This window comes from Pan paniscus, chromosome 7 (assembly GCF_029289425.2).
Source record: "Pan paniscus chromosome 7, NHGRI_mPanPan1-v2.0_pri, whole genome shotgun sequence".
NCBI classification, from domain to species: domain Eukaryota; kingdom Metazoa; phylum Chordata; class Mammalia; order Primates; family Hominidae; genus Pan; species Pan paniscus.
In genome coordinates this window covers 59964430-59979852 of record NC_073256.2, presented here as the reverse complement: position 1 = coordinate 59979852, position 15423 = coordinate 59964430, and the positions used below count along the sequence as shown (strand labels likewise).

The window sequence follows — 15423 nt, the reverse complement described above, 5'->3', positions numbered from 1 at the left end:
AGATAACGTCTCTACACAAGTGCCGATTATGTAGTTTATTGATTTAAAAACTTCCCTTCTCTGGGTCCAACGACCTTCTCCAATCTCCCCCGCTCCTCCACTGGAGAGCTAGAGCCCAGTTTCTGCTTCCTTACTTAATAGAGGTGTGACCTTAAACGAGTCACTTTGGATTTCAGTCGCACCACCTTTTTTGCTGTTGTTGTTAGATGACATTTCGCTGTTGTCCCTCAGGCTGAAGTCCAATGGTGCGATCTTGGTGCACTGCAACCTCTGCCTCCTGGGTTCAAGTGCTTCTCCTGCCTCAGCCTCCTGAGTAGCTGGGATTATAGGCATGTGCCACCGCGCTTGGCTAATTTTTGTATTTTTAGTAGAGACGGGGTTTCACCATGTTGGCCAGGCTGGTCTTGAACTCTTGACCTCAAGTGATCTGCCCGCCTCGGCCTCCCAAAGTGCTAGGATTACAGGAGGGGGCCACCACACCTGGCCATCAGTCACACCACCTTTTTTTTTTTTTTTTTTTTTTTTGTGAGATGGAGTCTCACTCTATCACCCAGGCTGAAGTGCAATGGTGTGATCGCAGCTCACTGCAACCTCTGCCTTCCAGGTTCAAACGATTCTCCCACCTCAGCCTCCCGAGTAGCTGGGACTACAGGTGCATGCCATCGCGCCTGGCTAATTTTTGTATTTTAGTAGAGACGGGGTTTTGCCATGGTTGCCAGGCTGGTCTCGAACTCCTGACCTCAAGTGATCCACCTGTCTCAGCCTCCCAAATTGCTGGGATTACAGGAGTGATCCAACCGCGCCTGGCTAATCACACCACCTTTTACACAAAATTAATATGTGTCTGCCTGAAGACAGAGGGACAGACCAAAAAATTGAGGGACCCGTTTCACTTCTAAGATCTTTGATTACAACTAATATTCATTAGACAAAAACACTTTTAGAGGAAATGAGTTGGCAGAAAAATATTTCTGCTGTGTAAAGAAGGGTTATTAAAAGAAATGCCAAAGCAACACACAAACTTTTGGTGAAACTGTTGATCGTTTGGCACTGTAAAGTTCAGGAAGGTGGGAGAAAAGAGGTCTTCAATTACATTATATAGAATGAAGAGAAAAATCAGGAACACCTGGTTGATGTGCACCCACTGTCAAGAAGTGTTTTAGAAATAATAAGATAGCCATATAAATGGAATGCGATTCATTAAAATGATCACAGATAAAAGATGATTACATAGATTATTATATTAGGGGATGAAGTTTGTGGATAGAATTTGCAGGCAAGCTTAGATGATTTAAATTGCAAGATGAACATACTAACATGAATTCAGACAAGTAAAACATGAAGTTACCTCGAAAGAGAAGGAAAAAGCTACTGCCCAAAGTAGAAGAGGAAGATACAGAAAATAGGATCCTATACAACTGAAGAAAGTGACAAGCCACAGCAATATTCAGATATTCTCAGTGAAGATGTTAATGGAAATTATAGACACAGCAAATAGAAACAGCCAAAATATTTGTGGACAGCCATACGTTATTATTATTATTACTATTTTTTGAGACAGAGTCTCACTCTGTCGCCCAGGCTAGAGTACAGTGGCATGATCTCGGTTTACTGCCAGCTCCGCCTCCCGGGTTCACGTCATTCTCCTGCCTCAGCCTCCCGAGTAGCTGGGACTACAGGCGCCTGCCACCACGCCCGATAATTTTTTGTATTTTTAGTAGAGACAGGGTTTCACCATGTTAGCCAGGATGGTCTGGATCTCCTGACCTCGTGATCCGCTCGCCTTGGCCTCCCTAAGTGCTGGGATTACAGGCGTGAGCCACTGCACCTGGCCCAGTGGCACATTATTTTTATTTTTTGAGACAGAGTCTCGCTCTGTTGCCCAGGCTGGAGTGCAGTGGCATGATCTTGGTTCACTGCAACCTCTGCCTCCCAGGTTCAAGCAATTCTCGTGCCTTGGCCTCCAGAGTAGCTGAGATTACAGGCATGTGCCTCCATGCCTGGCTAATTTTTGTGTTTTTAGTAGAGATGGGGTTTCCCCATGTTGGACAGGCTGGTCTTGAACTCCTGACCTCAGGTGATCCGCCCACCTCAGTCTTCCAAAGTGCTAGGATTATAGGCATTGCGCCTGGCCAAAAAGATACATTATTAATGAGAACAAATTTAATTTTTTAATCACCAAGGAAAAACGACAGTAAATACTGTATATCTATACAGAATTGTGAGCTTTCTGGAGAAAGATGCTTTCAGAATACAAGTAATGGCATTATTATTGTTCTCATATCAGTGCCCTTGCTTGTTTGGTCAGCAGCTGTTTCTCAGGGGTCCCTTTTTCTGAATTCCATCACATTCTTGGTCTCACTGCCCTGGAAACCAAAGAATTAAGATTTGGGAGTGTATTAGTTAAGTAGAGTTTAACTCCCGGTTTTTCTGAATGCATGAAGATTGGCACTACAGACAGCCATGTAAGAGGACAGCTTGCATTTTTTTTTTTTTTTTTTTTTTGAGACGGAGTCTTGCTCTGTTGCCAGGCTGGAGTGCAGTGGCATGATCTCGGCTCACTGCAACCTCCGCCTCCTGGGTTCAAGCGATTCTCGTGCCTCAGCCTCCCGAGTAGCTGGGGCTACAGGCACGTGCCACCATGCCTGGCTAATTTTTGTATTTTTAGTAGAGACAGGGTTTCACCATGTTGGCCAGGATGGTCTCGATCTCCTGACATGATGATCCACCCGCCTTGGGCTCCCAAAGAGCTTTAAGGAAGGCAGAAAAGTGCGCTTACGCTGTTTTCTCTTAGGCTCATAAGGAAAGCTATTGGCTGGTGAACTTATACATATTTTTCTGGCCAATGATAACACCCAATGCCAGCTGTATGGCCAGGATGCTGGAGAACTCAGGAAGCCGGGCAAGGCTTGGGTCTCCCTTACAAATGGAAAATCTGGGCAATTTATGATATTCCTAATTCCTTTGCTCTCCTCAGACCCTAGGTCCTCTGAAACTCTGTAAGGAGATATAAGAACTATCTGCCCCTTTGCTTGTTGTAGAATATACAATAATCATAAAAAATTTTTAAAAATTAAATCTATCTTATGAAACACTGTGGCCAACATAGCATTTAGCTGGTTAAGTAAGATTATTTTCCTAATGCTTTTCTGAATATGTCAAGCAAAGAGAAAGGTGACCTTTCCATAAAGAAATTCATGTGCCTTTATATCATGGGCATCTTTGATGAGAAGCTTATGTGCCCAAGTGTTGGGCAAGTCTTATTTATTTATTTATTTGTGATGGAGCCTCACTCTGTCGCCCATGTTGGACTGCAGTGGCATGATCTCGGCTCACTGCAACCTCTGTCGCCCGGGTTCAAGTGATTCTCCTGCCACAGCCTCCTGAGTAGCTGGGATTACAGGTGCCTGCCACTGCGCCCCGCTAACTTGTGTATTTTTAGTAGAGACGGGGTTTCTTGGTCAGGCTGGACTTGAACTCCTGACCTTGTGATCCACCTGCCTCAGCCTCCTAAAGTGCTGGGATTACGGGCATGAGCCACCGTGCCCAGCCTAAGGCTTCATGTTTATTAAAGTCTATATAGTTTAGACTATATAGTTATAAAGTGAGAGATCTTGAGGGACTTGTCCTAAGGTCTAAATAAAAGCCAGGCCAAATTCAATCTCTCTTTCTCTCTGGCTGGAGTGCAGTGGGACAATCATGGCTCACTGCAGCCTCAAACTCCTGGGCTCAAGCAATCCTCCCACCTTGGCCTCCCAAGTAGCTGGGACCACAGGTGTGTACCACCATGCCTGGCTAATTTTTTTTTTTTTTTTTTTTTTGTGGAGACGGGGGACTCACTATGTTGCCCAGGCTGGTCTTGAAGTCCTGGCCTCAAGCAATCCTCCTGCCTCAGCCTCCTAAAGTGTTTGGGGTTACAGACATGAACCTCTGCACCCGGCCCAAACTCAGTATTTCTAAATGCTTGCACCTTAGGGCAATGCGTGCTCTCTCTCTTTTCCTATAGTGATGGGAAAAGGTCTGATTATAGTCAAAGTAAAGGGTAAAAGGTAGCCTTGTTCAAGAATGTGCCCCGTATCAAAATTTCATTTATTGTCTTGAATTTTAATGTCTTTCTTTTCTTTGTGTTAATGAATCATAGACATGGGCACCATTTTGATAACTTTTTAAATTAATTTATTTCATTTTTCGAGATAAGGTCTTGCTCTGTCACTCAGGCTGGAGGGCAGTGGTGTGATCTTGGCTCACTGCAGCCTCCAGCTCTTGGGTTCAAGCGATTCTTGTGTCTCAGCCTCCCCTATAGCTGGGATTATAGGTGTGTGCCACCATGCCTGGGTAATTTTTGTATTTTTAGTAGAGACAGAGTTTTGCCATGTTGGCCAGGTTGGTCTTGAACTCCTGACACCAAGTGATCTGCCCCCCTCAGCCTCCAAATTGCTGGGATTACAGGCATGAACCACTGTGCCCGGCCCGTTTTGTGAAATTTAGGCTAACAGTTATTGAAATAATTGTTTTCTGTGGGAGAACTCTTAGAATAAAATTCATTCATCTGTATACGTTGACCCTTGAACAACTTGGATTTGAACCGCTGGGATTCACTTACGTGTGGGTTTTTTTTTCAAGTAAGTTACACCAGTGTGCTTGCCTCCCTTTCCACCTCCTCCACCTCATCTGCCTCTGCCACCCATGAGACAGCAAGACCAACCCCTCCTTCCTTCTTTTTACAATTTTTATTTATTTTTTATTAGTTTTTGTACAGATGAGGTCTCCCTAGGTTGCCCACGTTGGTCTCAGACTCCTGGTCTCAAGCAATCCTCCCGCCCAGGCCCTGCAAATTGCTGGGATTACAAGCGTGAGCCACTGCGCCCGGCCCCTTCATTCCTTCTTATGAAGACCTTTATGATGCTGCACTTCCACTTCATGAATAGTAAATATATTTTCTCTACCTTAGCTTCTTAGTAACATACTCATTTCTCTAGCTTACTTTATTGTAAGAATACAGTATATAACACATATAACATTAAAATGTGTTAATTGACTGTTTATGCTATGGGTAAGGGTTCCAGTCAAAAGTAGGCTATTAGTAGTCAAGTTTTTGGGGAGTCAAAATTTGTACGTGGCTGGGTGCAGTGGCCCACACCTGTAATTCCAGCACTTTGGGAGGCTGAGGCAGGCGGATCACTTGAGGTCAGGAGTTTGAGACCAGCCTGGCCAACATGGTGAAACCCTGTCACTACTAAAAATACAAAAATTAGCTGGGTGTGGTGGCACGTACTTGTAATCCCAGCTACTCAGGAGGCTGAGGTGGGAGGATCGCTTGAACCCGGGAGGCAGAGGTCGCAATGAGTCGTGCCACTGCACTTTAACCTGGGATACAGGGGGAGACTCCACCTCAAGAAAAAGAAAAAACAAAAGTTGTACGAAGCTGGGCATGGTGGCTCACACCTGTAATCCTGGTGCTTTGGGAGGCCAACGTAGGAGGATTGCTTGAAACCAGGAGTTTGAGACTAGCCTGTGCAACATAGTAAGACCCTGTCTCTACAAAAACGAAAAGATTGCTTGAGCCCAGAAGTTCAAGGCTACAGTGAGCTATGATTGTGCCACTGCACTCCAGCTTGGGCAACAGAGCGAGACCCTGTCTCTTAAAAAAAATGCAGATTTTTGACTGTGCAGTTCAGTGCCTCTAACACCTGAGTTGTTCAAGACTCAACTATATATAAGTCATGGTTTTCTTGAGCTGATAAAATACAGGAAGATTCATTTAAAATTATTCCTAAATTCTGGCCAGGCATGGTAGTTGATGCCTGTAATCCCAGCACTTTGGGAAGCCTAGGCGAGCAGATCACTCGAGGCCAGGAGTTTGAGACCAGCCTGGCCAACATGGTGAAACCCTATCTCTACTAAAAATACAAAAATTAGCTGAACGTGGTGGTGCATGCCTGTAGTCCCAGCTACTCGGGAGGCTGAGGCATGAAAATTGCTTGAACTTGGGAGGTGGAGGTTGCAGTGAGCTGAGATCGCACCATTGCACTCCAGCCTGGGTGACAGAGTGAGAATCTTGTCTCAAAAAAAAGAAAAAATTAAATAAATAAAATTATTCCTAAGTTCCAAGCTTTTTAATTAGAATTACAAAGATGGAATTATAATTACAATTGTTGTCATTATTTTCCTTCTACATGTAGTGTCTATGAATTATACATCTCTTAAGATGTCAATACTTGAAATCATAAGGAGTAAGAGGCCTAGGCTGGGTGCAGTGGCTCACGCCTGTAATCCCAGCACTTTGGGAGGCTGAGGCAGGCAGATCACCTGAGGTCAGGAGTTTGAGACCAGCCTGGCCAACATGGTGAAACCCTATCTCTACTGAAAATACAAAAATTAGCTGGTTGCGGTAGCGGGCACCTGAAGTCCCAGCTACTCGGGAGGCTGAGTCAGGAGAATTGCTTGAACCTGGGAGGTGGAGATTGCAGTGAGCCGAGATGGCACCATACATTGCCATTGTATGGGCAACAAAGCAAGACTGTCTCAAAAAAAAAAAAAAGAGGCCTAACAGGAGAAAATTGTGAAATTTTAAATTTGTGACATCTTAAAACCTTCTGGGTTATGATAGGTTTCTTTACTGAAACACTTCCAGGTTTCTCACTGGTAAAACTTAATATCTTAGCTGAGTTCGACATTCACCCTCTATTTATCAGAAGGCTAGAGAACAGGATGATTATGTTCCATGCCACATACCATTATCTGAGTATTTTACTACTGACTTAGCTCAGAACAGATAGTGAAATAATTCCACCTTTAGAGTATCCCAAAGTGATAGAAATTATTAGATTTTTCAGTTTATTTCAGTTCAGTTATGAAAATACATTCAACTGAAAATACTGAAGTCTGGTCATGCAATTGTGTTAATTGTTGATATTTTTTGAAATAAGAACCAGAAGCCTTGGGTCATTTGGTCTATTATTGCTGGTCTTGCTGTGAACAGCTGTGATGCTATGAGTTGCTAACTCATTGGAATCAATAAGATTTGGATGTGACCCATGGAGTTGTAAGCGCTGCTGTTACCTTTGACTTTTCTCTGTGAAGCAAGATCATGCTTTCCTAGTCATCCTCTCTGCTTTGTATTAGACATGTTTACTTCCAGTGAAAATTCAGCTTGACCCTGAACTTTACCCTTGGCTATAACCTGCTTCTAGGCTGGAAGTTTAATTCATGTATTTTAGAGTTCTACTGGTATACTTGTAAGCATGAAAAAGCCACTTTTTTCATATTTTCCACCTTTTTGGGGGGGTTATAATTAGAACTGGCAGAGCTCAGAGGCTAGTCTCTGTTGATGACCAATGGAACCAATCAGCTGAACAGGCCCGGAGGCTTTGAGGAAATTGAAGGGAATCCCATGGGGTGGTGGTTATTGCATCCAAATTATCAAAACCATTCATAATACTGAAGATGTTAACTGGTGTGCCTGATATTTAGGATACGGTAATCCATATTGACAAGTACAAGTTGTTTTCTTTTTAGGCATTTGAAAACGTATGAATGATAAGAAGCCATATAACACAACAAACTCAATCTAAGTCTGTTGTGCTCCTGTTTCTGACCTCATTCCTGTTCCTTACTCTCTAGATGTAACCAGTATCTTCAACTTGGTGCTTATTGTTCCTAAGAATAGTTTTTTGTTTTGTTTTGTTTTGTTTTTAATAGAGACAGGGTCTCGTTCTGTCACCAGGCCAGAGTGCAACCACAGCCCACTGTAGCCTCGACCTCCTGGGCTTAAGTGATCCTCCCGCTTCACTGTCCTGAGTAGCTGGGACTACAGGCTAATTTGTTTTTTTGTATTTTGGGGGGTTTTTAGAGACGGAGTCTTGCCCTGTCGCCCAGGCTGGAGTGCAATGGTGGGATCTCAGCTCACTGCAAGCTCCACCTCCCGGGTTCAAACAATTCTCCTGCCTCAGCCTCCCGAGTAGCTGGGACTACAGGCTCCCGCCACCACGCCCAGCTAATTTTTGTATTTTTAGTGGAGACGGGGTTTCGCCATGTTGGCCAGGCTGGTCTTGAACTCCTGACCTCAAGTGATCTGCCTGCCTCGGCCTCCCAAAGTGCTGGGATTACAGGCATGAGCCACTGCGCCCGGCTGCTAATTTGTTTTTTGTCTCACTATGTTGCCCAGGTTGGTCTCAAACTCCTGGCCTCACCGATCCTCCTACCTCGGCCTCCCAAGGTGCTGGGATTCCAGATGTGAGCCACTGTGCCTGGCCTGTTCCCAGAAATGTTTTTAAATTTGACCAACTGTGTACCCCAAAATAATATGGTAATATGAGCTGTGTGTGTGTGTAGTCATGGCATCAATTAGCATAACTCAGGAAATGTGCTTATAAAACAAGTTTATTTTTTCTCTACATTTATTTGTTGGGGATAGTTCTTCCCCTGTCACTGGACAAAAACTGATTACTCTTGTCACTCTGCTTAAAAAAAAAAAAGAGTTCCATGATCTCCTTAAGTACCATTCAGTAATTAAAATATATAATCAAAACTCCCTCCCTCCCTCCTGGGAAACGGTGCCACACTGTGGGCTTAGCATGAGTCTCCATTGGCCAGTTGGGCTGCCAGCAGTAGCAGTGGCCAGGTCAGCCATGACGGAAGGAGGCCCATGTTGTGGAGCCCCTTGCATGCTTCATCCTTGCTGTGTCCACCTTTTCACATGGTCCCACTGAGCCAGCACCAGGAAGGCTGGGAAAGAGGCTGACTGATGTCAGAGGACTTTCCACTTCCTTTCCTGCAATGAGAACCTCCCTGCAGGGATGCTATGTGGTGGGCATACACAACATATGAATTTCTTCACCTTCTATGCCCACTCCTAGGGTGCATCCACATAGGGTTTCTCTCCTCTTCCTCATCAGCCTCCAGTTGTATCTTCCAGATCCCTAAGCAGCTGTCTAAATAGCCACTTCTGTGATGCAGTGTTCCACGCTCAGGTCCCCTGCTGATCCCTCCCTTGCCTGAACCCTACCAGAAACGACAGGGCAAGGGAGCCAGGTTGATGCAGCCTGCTCAGATTCGTCTTCGTAGAACATAAGGAGCACAGTGAAGGAAAAAAGGTATGAGAGACAAAAGGGGATGATCCAGGACACCATGCATTCTGAGGTCTGTGTGCAGGTCTCTCTTCTGTTCCATCATCCGTGAGCCTATTCTTGTACCAATGAGACACATTTCAGCTACTACAACTTCATGTCTTGCTAGATACAGGGCATGTCTCTTCACTTTTCTAAAACCAGCATGTCAAGTTCCATTGAAAACCTTGTTGGGACCTTGGTTGCCAGGAAAATATATTTTTTTTAGAGACGGAGTCTCACTCTGTCGCCCAGGCTGGAGTGCAGTGGCATGATCTCGGCTCACTGCAACCTCCGCCTTCCCGGGTTCAAGCAATTCTCCTGCCTCCGCCTCTTGAGTAGTTGGGATTACAGGTGCCCGCCACCACACCCAGCTAATTTTTTGTTTGTATTTTTAGTAGAGACGGGGTTTCACCATGTTGGCCAGTCTGGTCTCAAACTCCTGACCTTGTGATCCACCCGCCTCGGCCTCCCAAAGTGCTGGGATTACAGGCATGAGCCACCGTGCCCGGCCAAGCTTATCTGTTAAACGAAATGATCAGATTGAATTTTACCCTCTGAGCCTAAATGCTGGCTTTGGTCTCAGAGGCATTTTTACTTGCTGTCTTAACTGCTGCATGGAGTTAATATACAGCTGTGTATTACTCTGGCAGCACACATTTCCTTTATGGAAAACTTGTGGTCACTTCAAAATCTACACAGTACTTGGGAATAGAAAACAACTATTCCCTTTCTATTCCTAGGGAATAGAAAACAACTTGTCACAAGCAAATTTCCTCAGGGAGCCCCTATCAGGGATCTGATAATTTTACATTTATAGCTCTTGCTGGCAGGGGCTGGTGAAGTTTCTATATTCAAGATGGCTGCTGTGGGGTTTCTGGTTACTTAAAAGGTGATTTTTCCTATCCTGAAATAGTCCCTCCATGTCATTAAATATTAAGTGAAGATCTTTTCTGTAATATTAAAAATCCCCCAAAACATGCTGTTTGGCCTTTCCTAATTGTGTGTGTGTGTGTGTTGTTGTTGTTGTTTTTGAGACAGGATCTCATTCTGTCACCCAGGCTGGAGTGCAGTGGCATGATCTCAGCTCACTGCAGCCTCGACCTCTCAGGCTTAAGTGATCCTCCCACCTCAGCCCCGCAAGTAGCTGGGACCACAGGCGTGGGCCACCGTGCCCAGCTAATTTTTGTGTTTTTTTGTAGATACAAGGTTTTGCTGTTGCCCAGGCTGGTCTCAACTTCTGGGCTCAAGTAATCTGCCCACCTTGGCCCCTCAAAGTGCTGGGATGATAGGTGTGAGCCCAGCCCCTACTTTTTTGTTTTTGTTTTTGTTTTGAGATGGAGTCTTGCTCTGTTGCCTAGGCTGGAGTGCAGTGGCGTGATCTTGGCTCACTGCAGCCTCCGCCTCCCGGGTTCAAGTGATTCTCCTGCCTCAGCCTCCCGGGTAGCTGGGATTACAGGTGCTTGCCAACACGCCCAGCTAATTTTTGTATTTTCAGTAGAGATGGGGTTTCACTATGTTGGCCAGGCTGGCCTCGAACTACTGACTGCAAGTGATCCACCCACTTCGGCCTCACAAAGTGTTGGGATTACAGGCGTGAGCCACCGTACCTGGCCTGGCCCCTAATTGTTAACTGAAGCACTCCTCATTTTAAAATTAGAAACGAGAATCACAGATGTTGATTTTCAAGCACATAATTCTTCAAATATCTAAGAAAGTAGAAACTGGACTAAGTAAAACATTTGTAGATTTTATGAGATAAACAAAGATGTGCAAGTTGTGCACATGAATCCTTCTGTTGGGAGGAAAAGATCACATCTATGTTTCTCAGCCCTTGCACATCCCAGAATCTGAGCTTCTAGCTATGTTGTTTGACACTCGGCTGCTCCGTGAAGAGTAATTACCAAAACATTTTGAATACAAATTATTATCATTTCCTGGCAATAAACAGGTCTGTTAAAACATGAGGTAAGAGGATATATACATGAACAGAAACAGAAAGATCAAGAACAACAGATATGGCAGCTAATAGGTGGATTTTTAGGTCCCCTTCTGCTTTTTTTTTAAAGAACTCTTTGTAGGTGAAATGAAGAATTTCTTCAAAGATAGTTTATAAATCTGAAGATTAAAGATTTCACTAGCAAAGTAAAATGTGACAGCACAAAGTTAGATAAGTTACTAAGTCAATAAATCCTTTTATTGCTCAGATACTATTTTTTAAAAAACCCACAACATCCTGCTAGCATAAACTTGTTTTCACTTGACAATAACCCTTAACCAAAGATCTTTGGTAGTGCCTAACTCATAAAAACTATTTTTTTTGTTTTGCAAGATGGAGGTTTAAAAATGTAAAGAGTAGGCGTTAAGTTCCCATAGGGCTTCCTGGTTGTAGGCAGAATTTCACAGAACTTCGTATCTGCAGCATTTGAGGTACATATATGGGAAGAACTTAGGATATAATTCAGAAGAGCCAAGATCTTTATTTTGGTTCTGTAATTCTGTGCCTACTCATTTTGGAGCAAAATACATGTATTGCTGTACCCCTAACAATCCTAGCACGTAGGTGGTCCACAATCCCCATTTTGACATTCCCAACAATCCACAGCAAATGGGATGTTAATCAGATGTTTGCCGTTCTCTACACATTTCCAAGTTTTGAGTACAGTACTGGAGAGTACCATCATAAAGCCATTTATTCCAGCTCTTGGGGGTGGGGTAGAATAAAATCATTCACACTGACACCCTTGCACATTAAAGCTGGTCACTGTGTAATGGTTACAGTCATCGATGTTTATCCTTCCAGCAAGCACACATGAGGACAGGGATGACTCTGGCCTGTTTCAGTTAGTGTTTGCACTACAGAGTAGTCTCTGGTGATGTTAGACTACAAGCGTGCTTGATTCATTTTATCTAATGAGTGACAAGCACCTTTTTTCATGTTGTTCTTGTAACTTTGATTTTACATAGAGAAATTCAGTAGCAAGAACTCAAATGAGTACAAAGTATTGTTTGTGCTTTATTAGGTCCTTAGAGAATTTTGAAAAGTGGAAATTATCTGAAAATAAGCTTTTATCAGAAGACTAAGTTAAAAGAATTAAGGAGAAATAGACTTCTAAGTTTTGCAGTTTCAATCATAGCTGGATTTAACGTTACATAGAGAATAATACAGGACAAAGTATGAGCAGGAGGCTTATTTATTATTTACATTACCCAACTCAGAGGTTTCGATGCAATTCCTTTCCTTTCCCTGGGAATTCCTAATCTAGAATTAAAGGGCACTGGGATCCTCAAGGGTACTTATCTCCAGGCAAAAGTCCACTCTATTGGAGGTTAAGCCACAGATATCTCCTCCCAGTTTTAGAAGACTTTACCAAGGGAGCACACAAATCACTGCCTATCAAAAGCCAGACAAACGCCGCACCAATCCAGGTGTAGCACCGTAATTCTATTCTGATGTTAATGACCTGATGGGTCAACTTACCTCTCATTCATTTATGCACTTTACAAACATGTGAGAGCTAAGTATCTATAGCACTGTGTATGAGGATGCATGGAGTGTGAGGTGGATGCAAGGGTAAGTAGGAAACCACCTCTGCCCTCATGGAATGTACAATCTCCTTTGTTTGGAAGGGGAAATAAGCTGGTGAAGGGGAGAGGAGGTAAGTACATAAATCAGATATGGCACCAGAACTCTGATTTCCTTTGACATTAAAACAAATAACAAAAAACAAAGCATGTTACTCCTGGGAAACTGTAGCTTTAACTTATGCTAGGAGCCAGGGCTAAGTGGAATACAGAAGAAATTTAATTGAGGTGTTATGACCTCTTTTTTGTCTCCTGGCTACATAAGTATTATTTACTATGAGTTTCACTGGATAAGGAGAGACATCGAACATTTTATATAGGAAAATAAGCTTACAAAAGAAAGTTGGACTATGGACTGTAACTTCTAAGTTGTTAATTTTCTACAAATCTACCTTATTTAAAAGAAATGGAGTCTGGGTCGGGTGCGGTGGCTCATGCCTGTAATCCCAGCACTTTGTGAGGCTGAGGCTGTTGGATCACCTGAGTTCAGGAGTTCTAGACCAGCCTGGCCAATATGGCGAAACCCTGTCTCTACTAAAAATTGCACCACTGCACTCCAGCCTGGGTGACAAGAGCGAAACTCCATCTCAAAAACAAAAACAAAAAATGGAATCTGTATTTGGATTGTTTGTAACACAGTGCTTGAGGGGGATGAGTAGCCCATTTGACATACTGTAATTATTACGCATTGCATGCCTGTATCAAAACATCTCATGTACACCGTGAATATAGACACCTATGTACCCAGAAAAAAAAAAAAAAACTACACTGAGTCATCAGGTGATCCAAGATAGTAACAATAACTGTGATGCCTTTTTCCTAATGAAACATGCCAATGTCTTATTTCTTTAAATATGTTTTTTAGGCTGGGCGTGGTGGCTCACACCTGTAATCCCAGCACTTTGGGAGGCTGAGGCAGGCAGATCACCTGACGTCAGGAGTTTGAGACCAGCCTGGCCCACATGGTGAAACCCTGTCTCTACTAAAAATAAAAAAATTAGCTGGGCATGGTGGCGGGTGCCTGTAATCTCAGCTACTCGGGAGGCTGAGGAAGGAGAATCACTTGAATCCAGGAGGCGGAGTTTGCAGTGAGCCGAGATGGTGCCATTGCACTCCAGCCTGGGCAAAAAGCAAAACTCCATCTCAAAAAATATATACATTTTTTAATTACCATGGACTATTCCTTGATGTTTTTTTGACCTCTGAACTTTTTATTGGCCTCTTACTCCCCCACAGGGTACCCTGCTTCTGCTGGCTTAATGTCTCAGAACTTTGGTGTCACTGATCTCAGACACCACTTTGCTATCCATCCACTATCTGGCGGGTGGTGGTCTTTTGGATGGTTTGCATGGAGTTGCTGCTGTCCAGGGCATCACCAAGATTGAGGCCCTCGCTGTCTTCCAGCAGGCGGCGGTAGGTGGCGATCTCAGCCTCCAGCTTGACCCTGATGTTCAGCAAGTCCTCGTACTCCTGGACCTTGCGCTGGCCCTCTGCCCAGTTCTGTGCCAGCTTCGACTCCAAGTACAGCAGGATTCTGTTGAGCTGCTCCATCTGCAGGGCGTAGTGGGCCTCCACCTCCCTCAGGCTGTTCTACAAGCTGGTCTTCAGATTTCTCATTGAGTCCAGGTCAATCTCCAAGCACTGGACTGTACGTCTCAGCTCCGTGTCATCTCAGCAGCTCTGACCTTGGCAGAGTGTGTGGTGACCACTGTGGTGCTCTCAATCTGCTGAGACCAGTACTTGCCTAGCTTCTCTGAGTTCTTCTGAGACAGCTCATCCTATTGGGCCCTGATGTCTGCCATGACCTTGGCGAGGACTTGAGATTTGGGGGCATCTACCTCCACGGCCAACCCAGAGTTGGCAATCTGGACTTGCAGGCCTTTTACTTCCTCTTCATGGTTCTTCTTCATGAGGAGCAGCTCCTCCTTGAGAGCGCCCATCTCTGTCTCCAGCTGCAGCAGAGTGACATTGGTGTCATCAATGACCTTGCAGAGCCCATGGATGTTGCTCTCCACAGACTGGCGCATGGCCAGCTCTTGTCTCATACTTGACTCTAAAGTCATCAGCAGCAAGACAGGCATTGTCGATCTGCAGAATGATGTGGACATTGTCCACAGTATTTGCGAAGATCTGAGCCCTCAGTTCCTTGATGGTCTTGAAGTAATGGCCCCAGTCTCTGACATGGGGTCTCTTCTCCAGATACTCCTGGATTTTGCTCTCCACCTCCAGTTCTCGGTCTCCAGGTTCCTCACTCTGTCCAGGTAGTCCAGGTGGTCGTTCAGGCTTTGCATGGTCTCCTTCTCATTCTGGATGCCCCCCATTTCTGCCAGACCCCCAGCCATCTCTGTGGCCAGGCCCCCAGACCCCAAGCCGCCCCAGAAACTGGTAGAACAGGACATGGAGATCTGGGATCCCAAGCCCCCCAGTGCCTGCATAGATGCTGGCTGCGCTGCTGACCGGCCAGGTGCCATAGCTGGGCGGCTGGACAGAGCCCAGGGACTGGTAGTTGGTGGAGAAGGTGGAGGGAGTGGTGAAGCTCATGCTGTCCGGGGAAGAGAGCAGGCTTTGTCAATGACTACTCCTTAATTTTTACTTATAATATACCTGCTGTTGTAAGATAAAGCAGGTAAGAAATTGAGAGGTGTGACATAGAAATGTAAGATGTTTATTTTAAAACACTAAGCTACATTGTACGGTACACTACTACAATTCTAGTATTATCTGACAAATT

At 44.5% G+C, this 15423-nt stretch overlaps 1 pseudogene; it reads right to left on the bottom strand.

The window, feature by feature from the left end:
- Window positions 1-13069: 13069 nt before the first annotated feature.
- LOC100995913 (keratin, type I cytoskeletal 18-like) lies at window positions 13070-15233 on the bottom strand (annotated as a pseudogene).
- Between the last annotated feature and the right edge of the window lie 190 nt (window positions 15234-15423).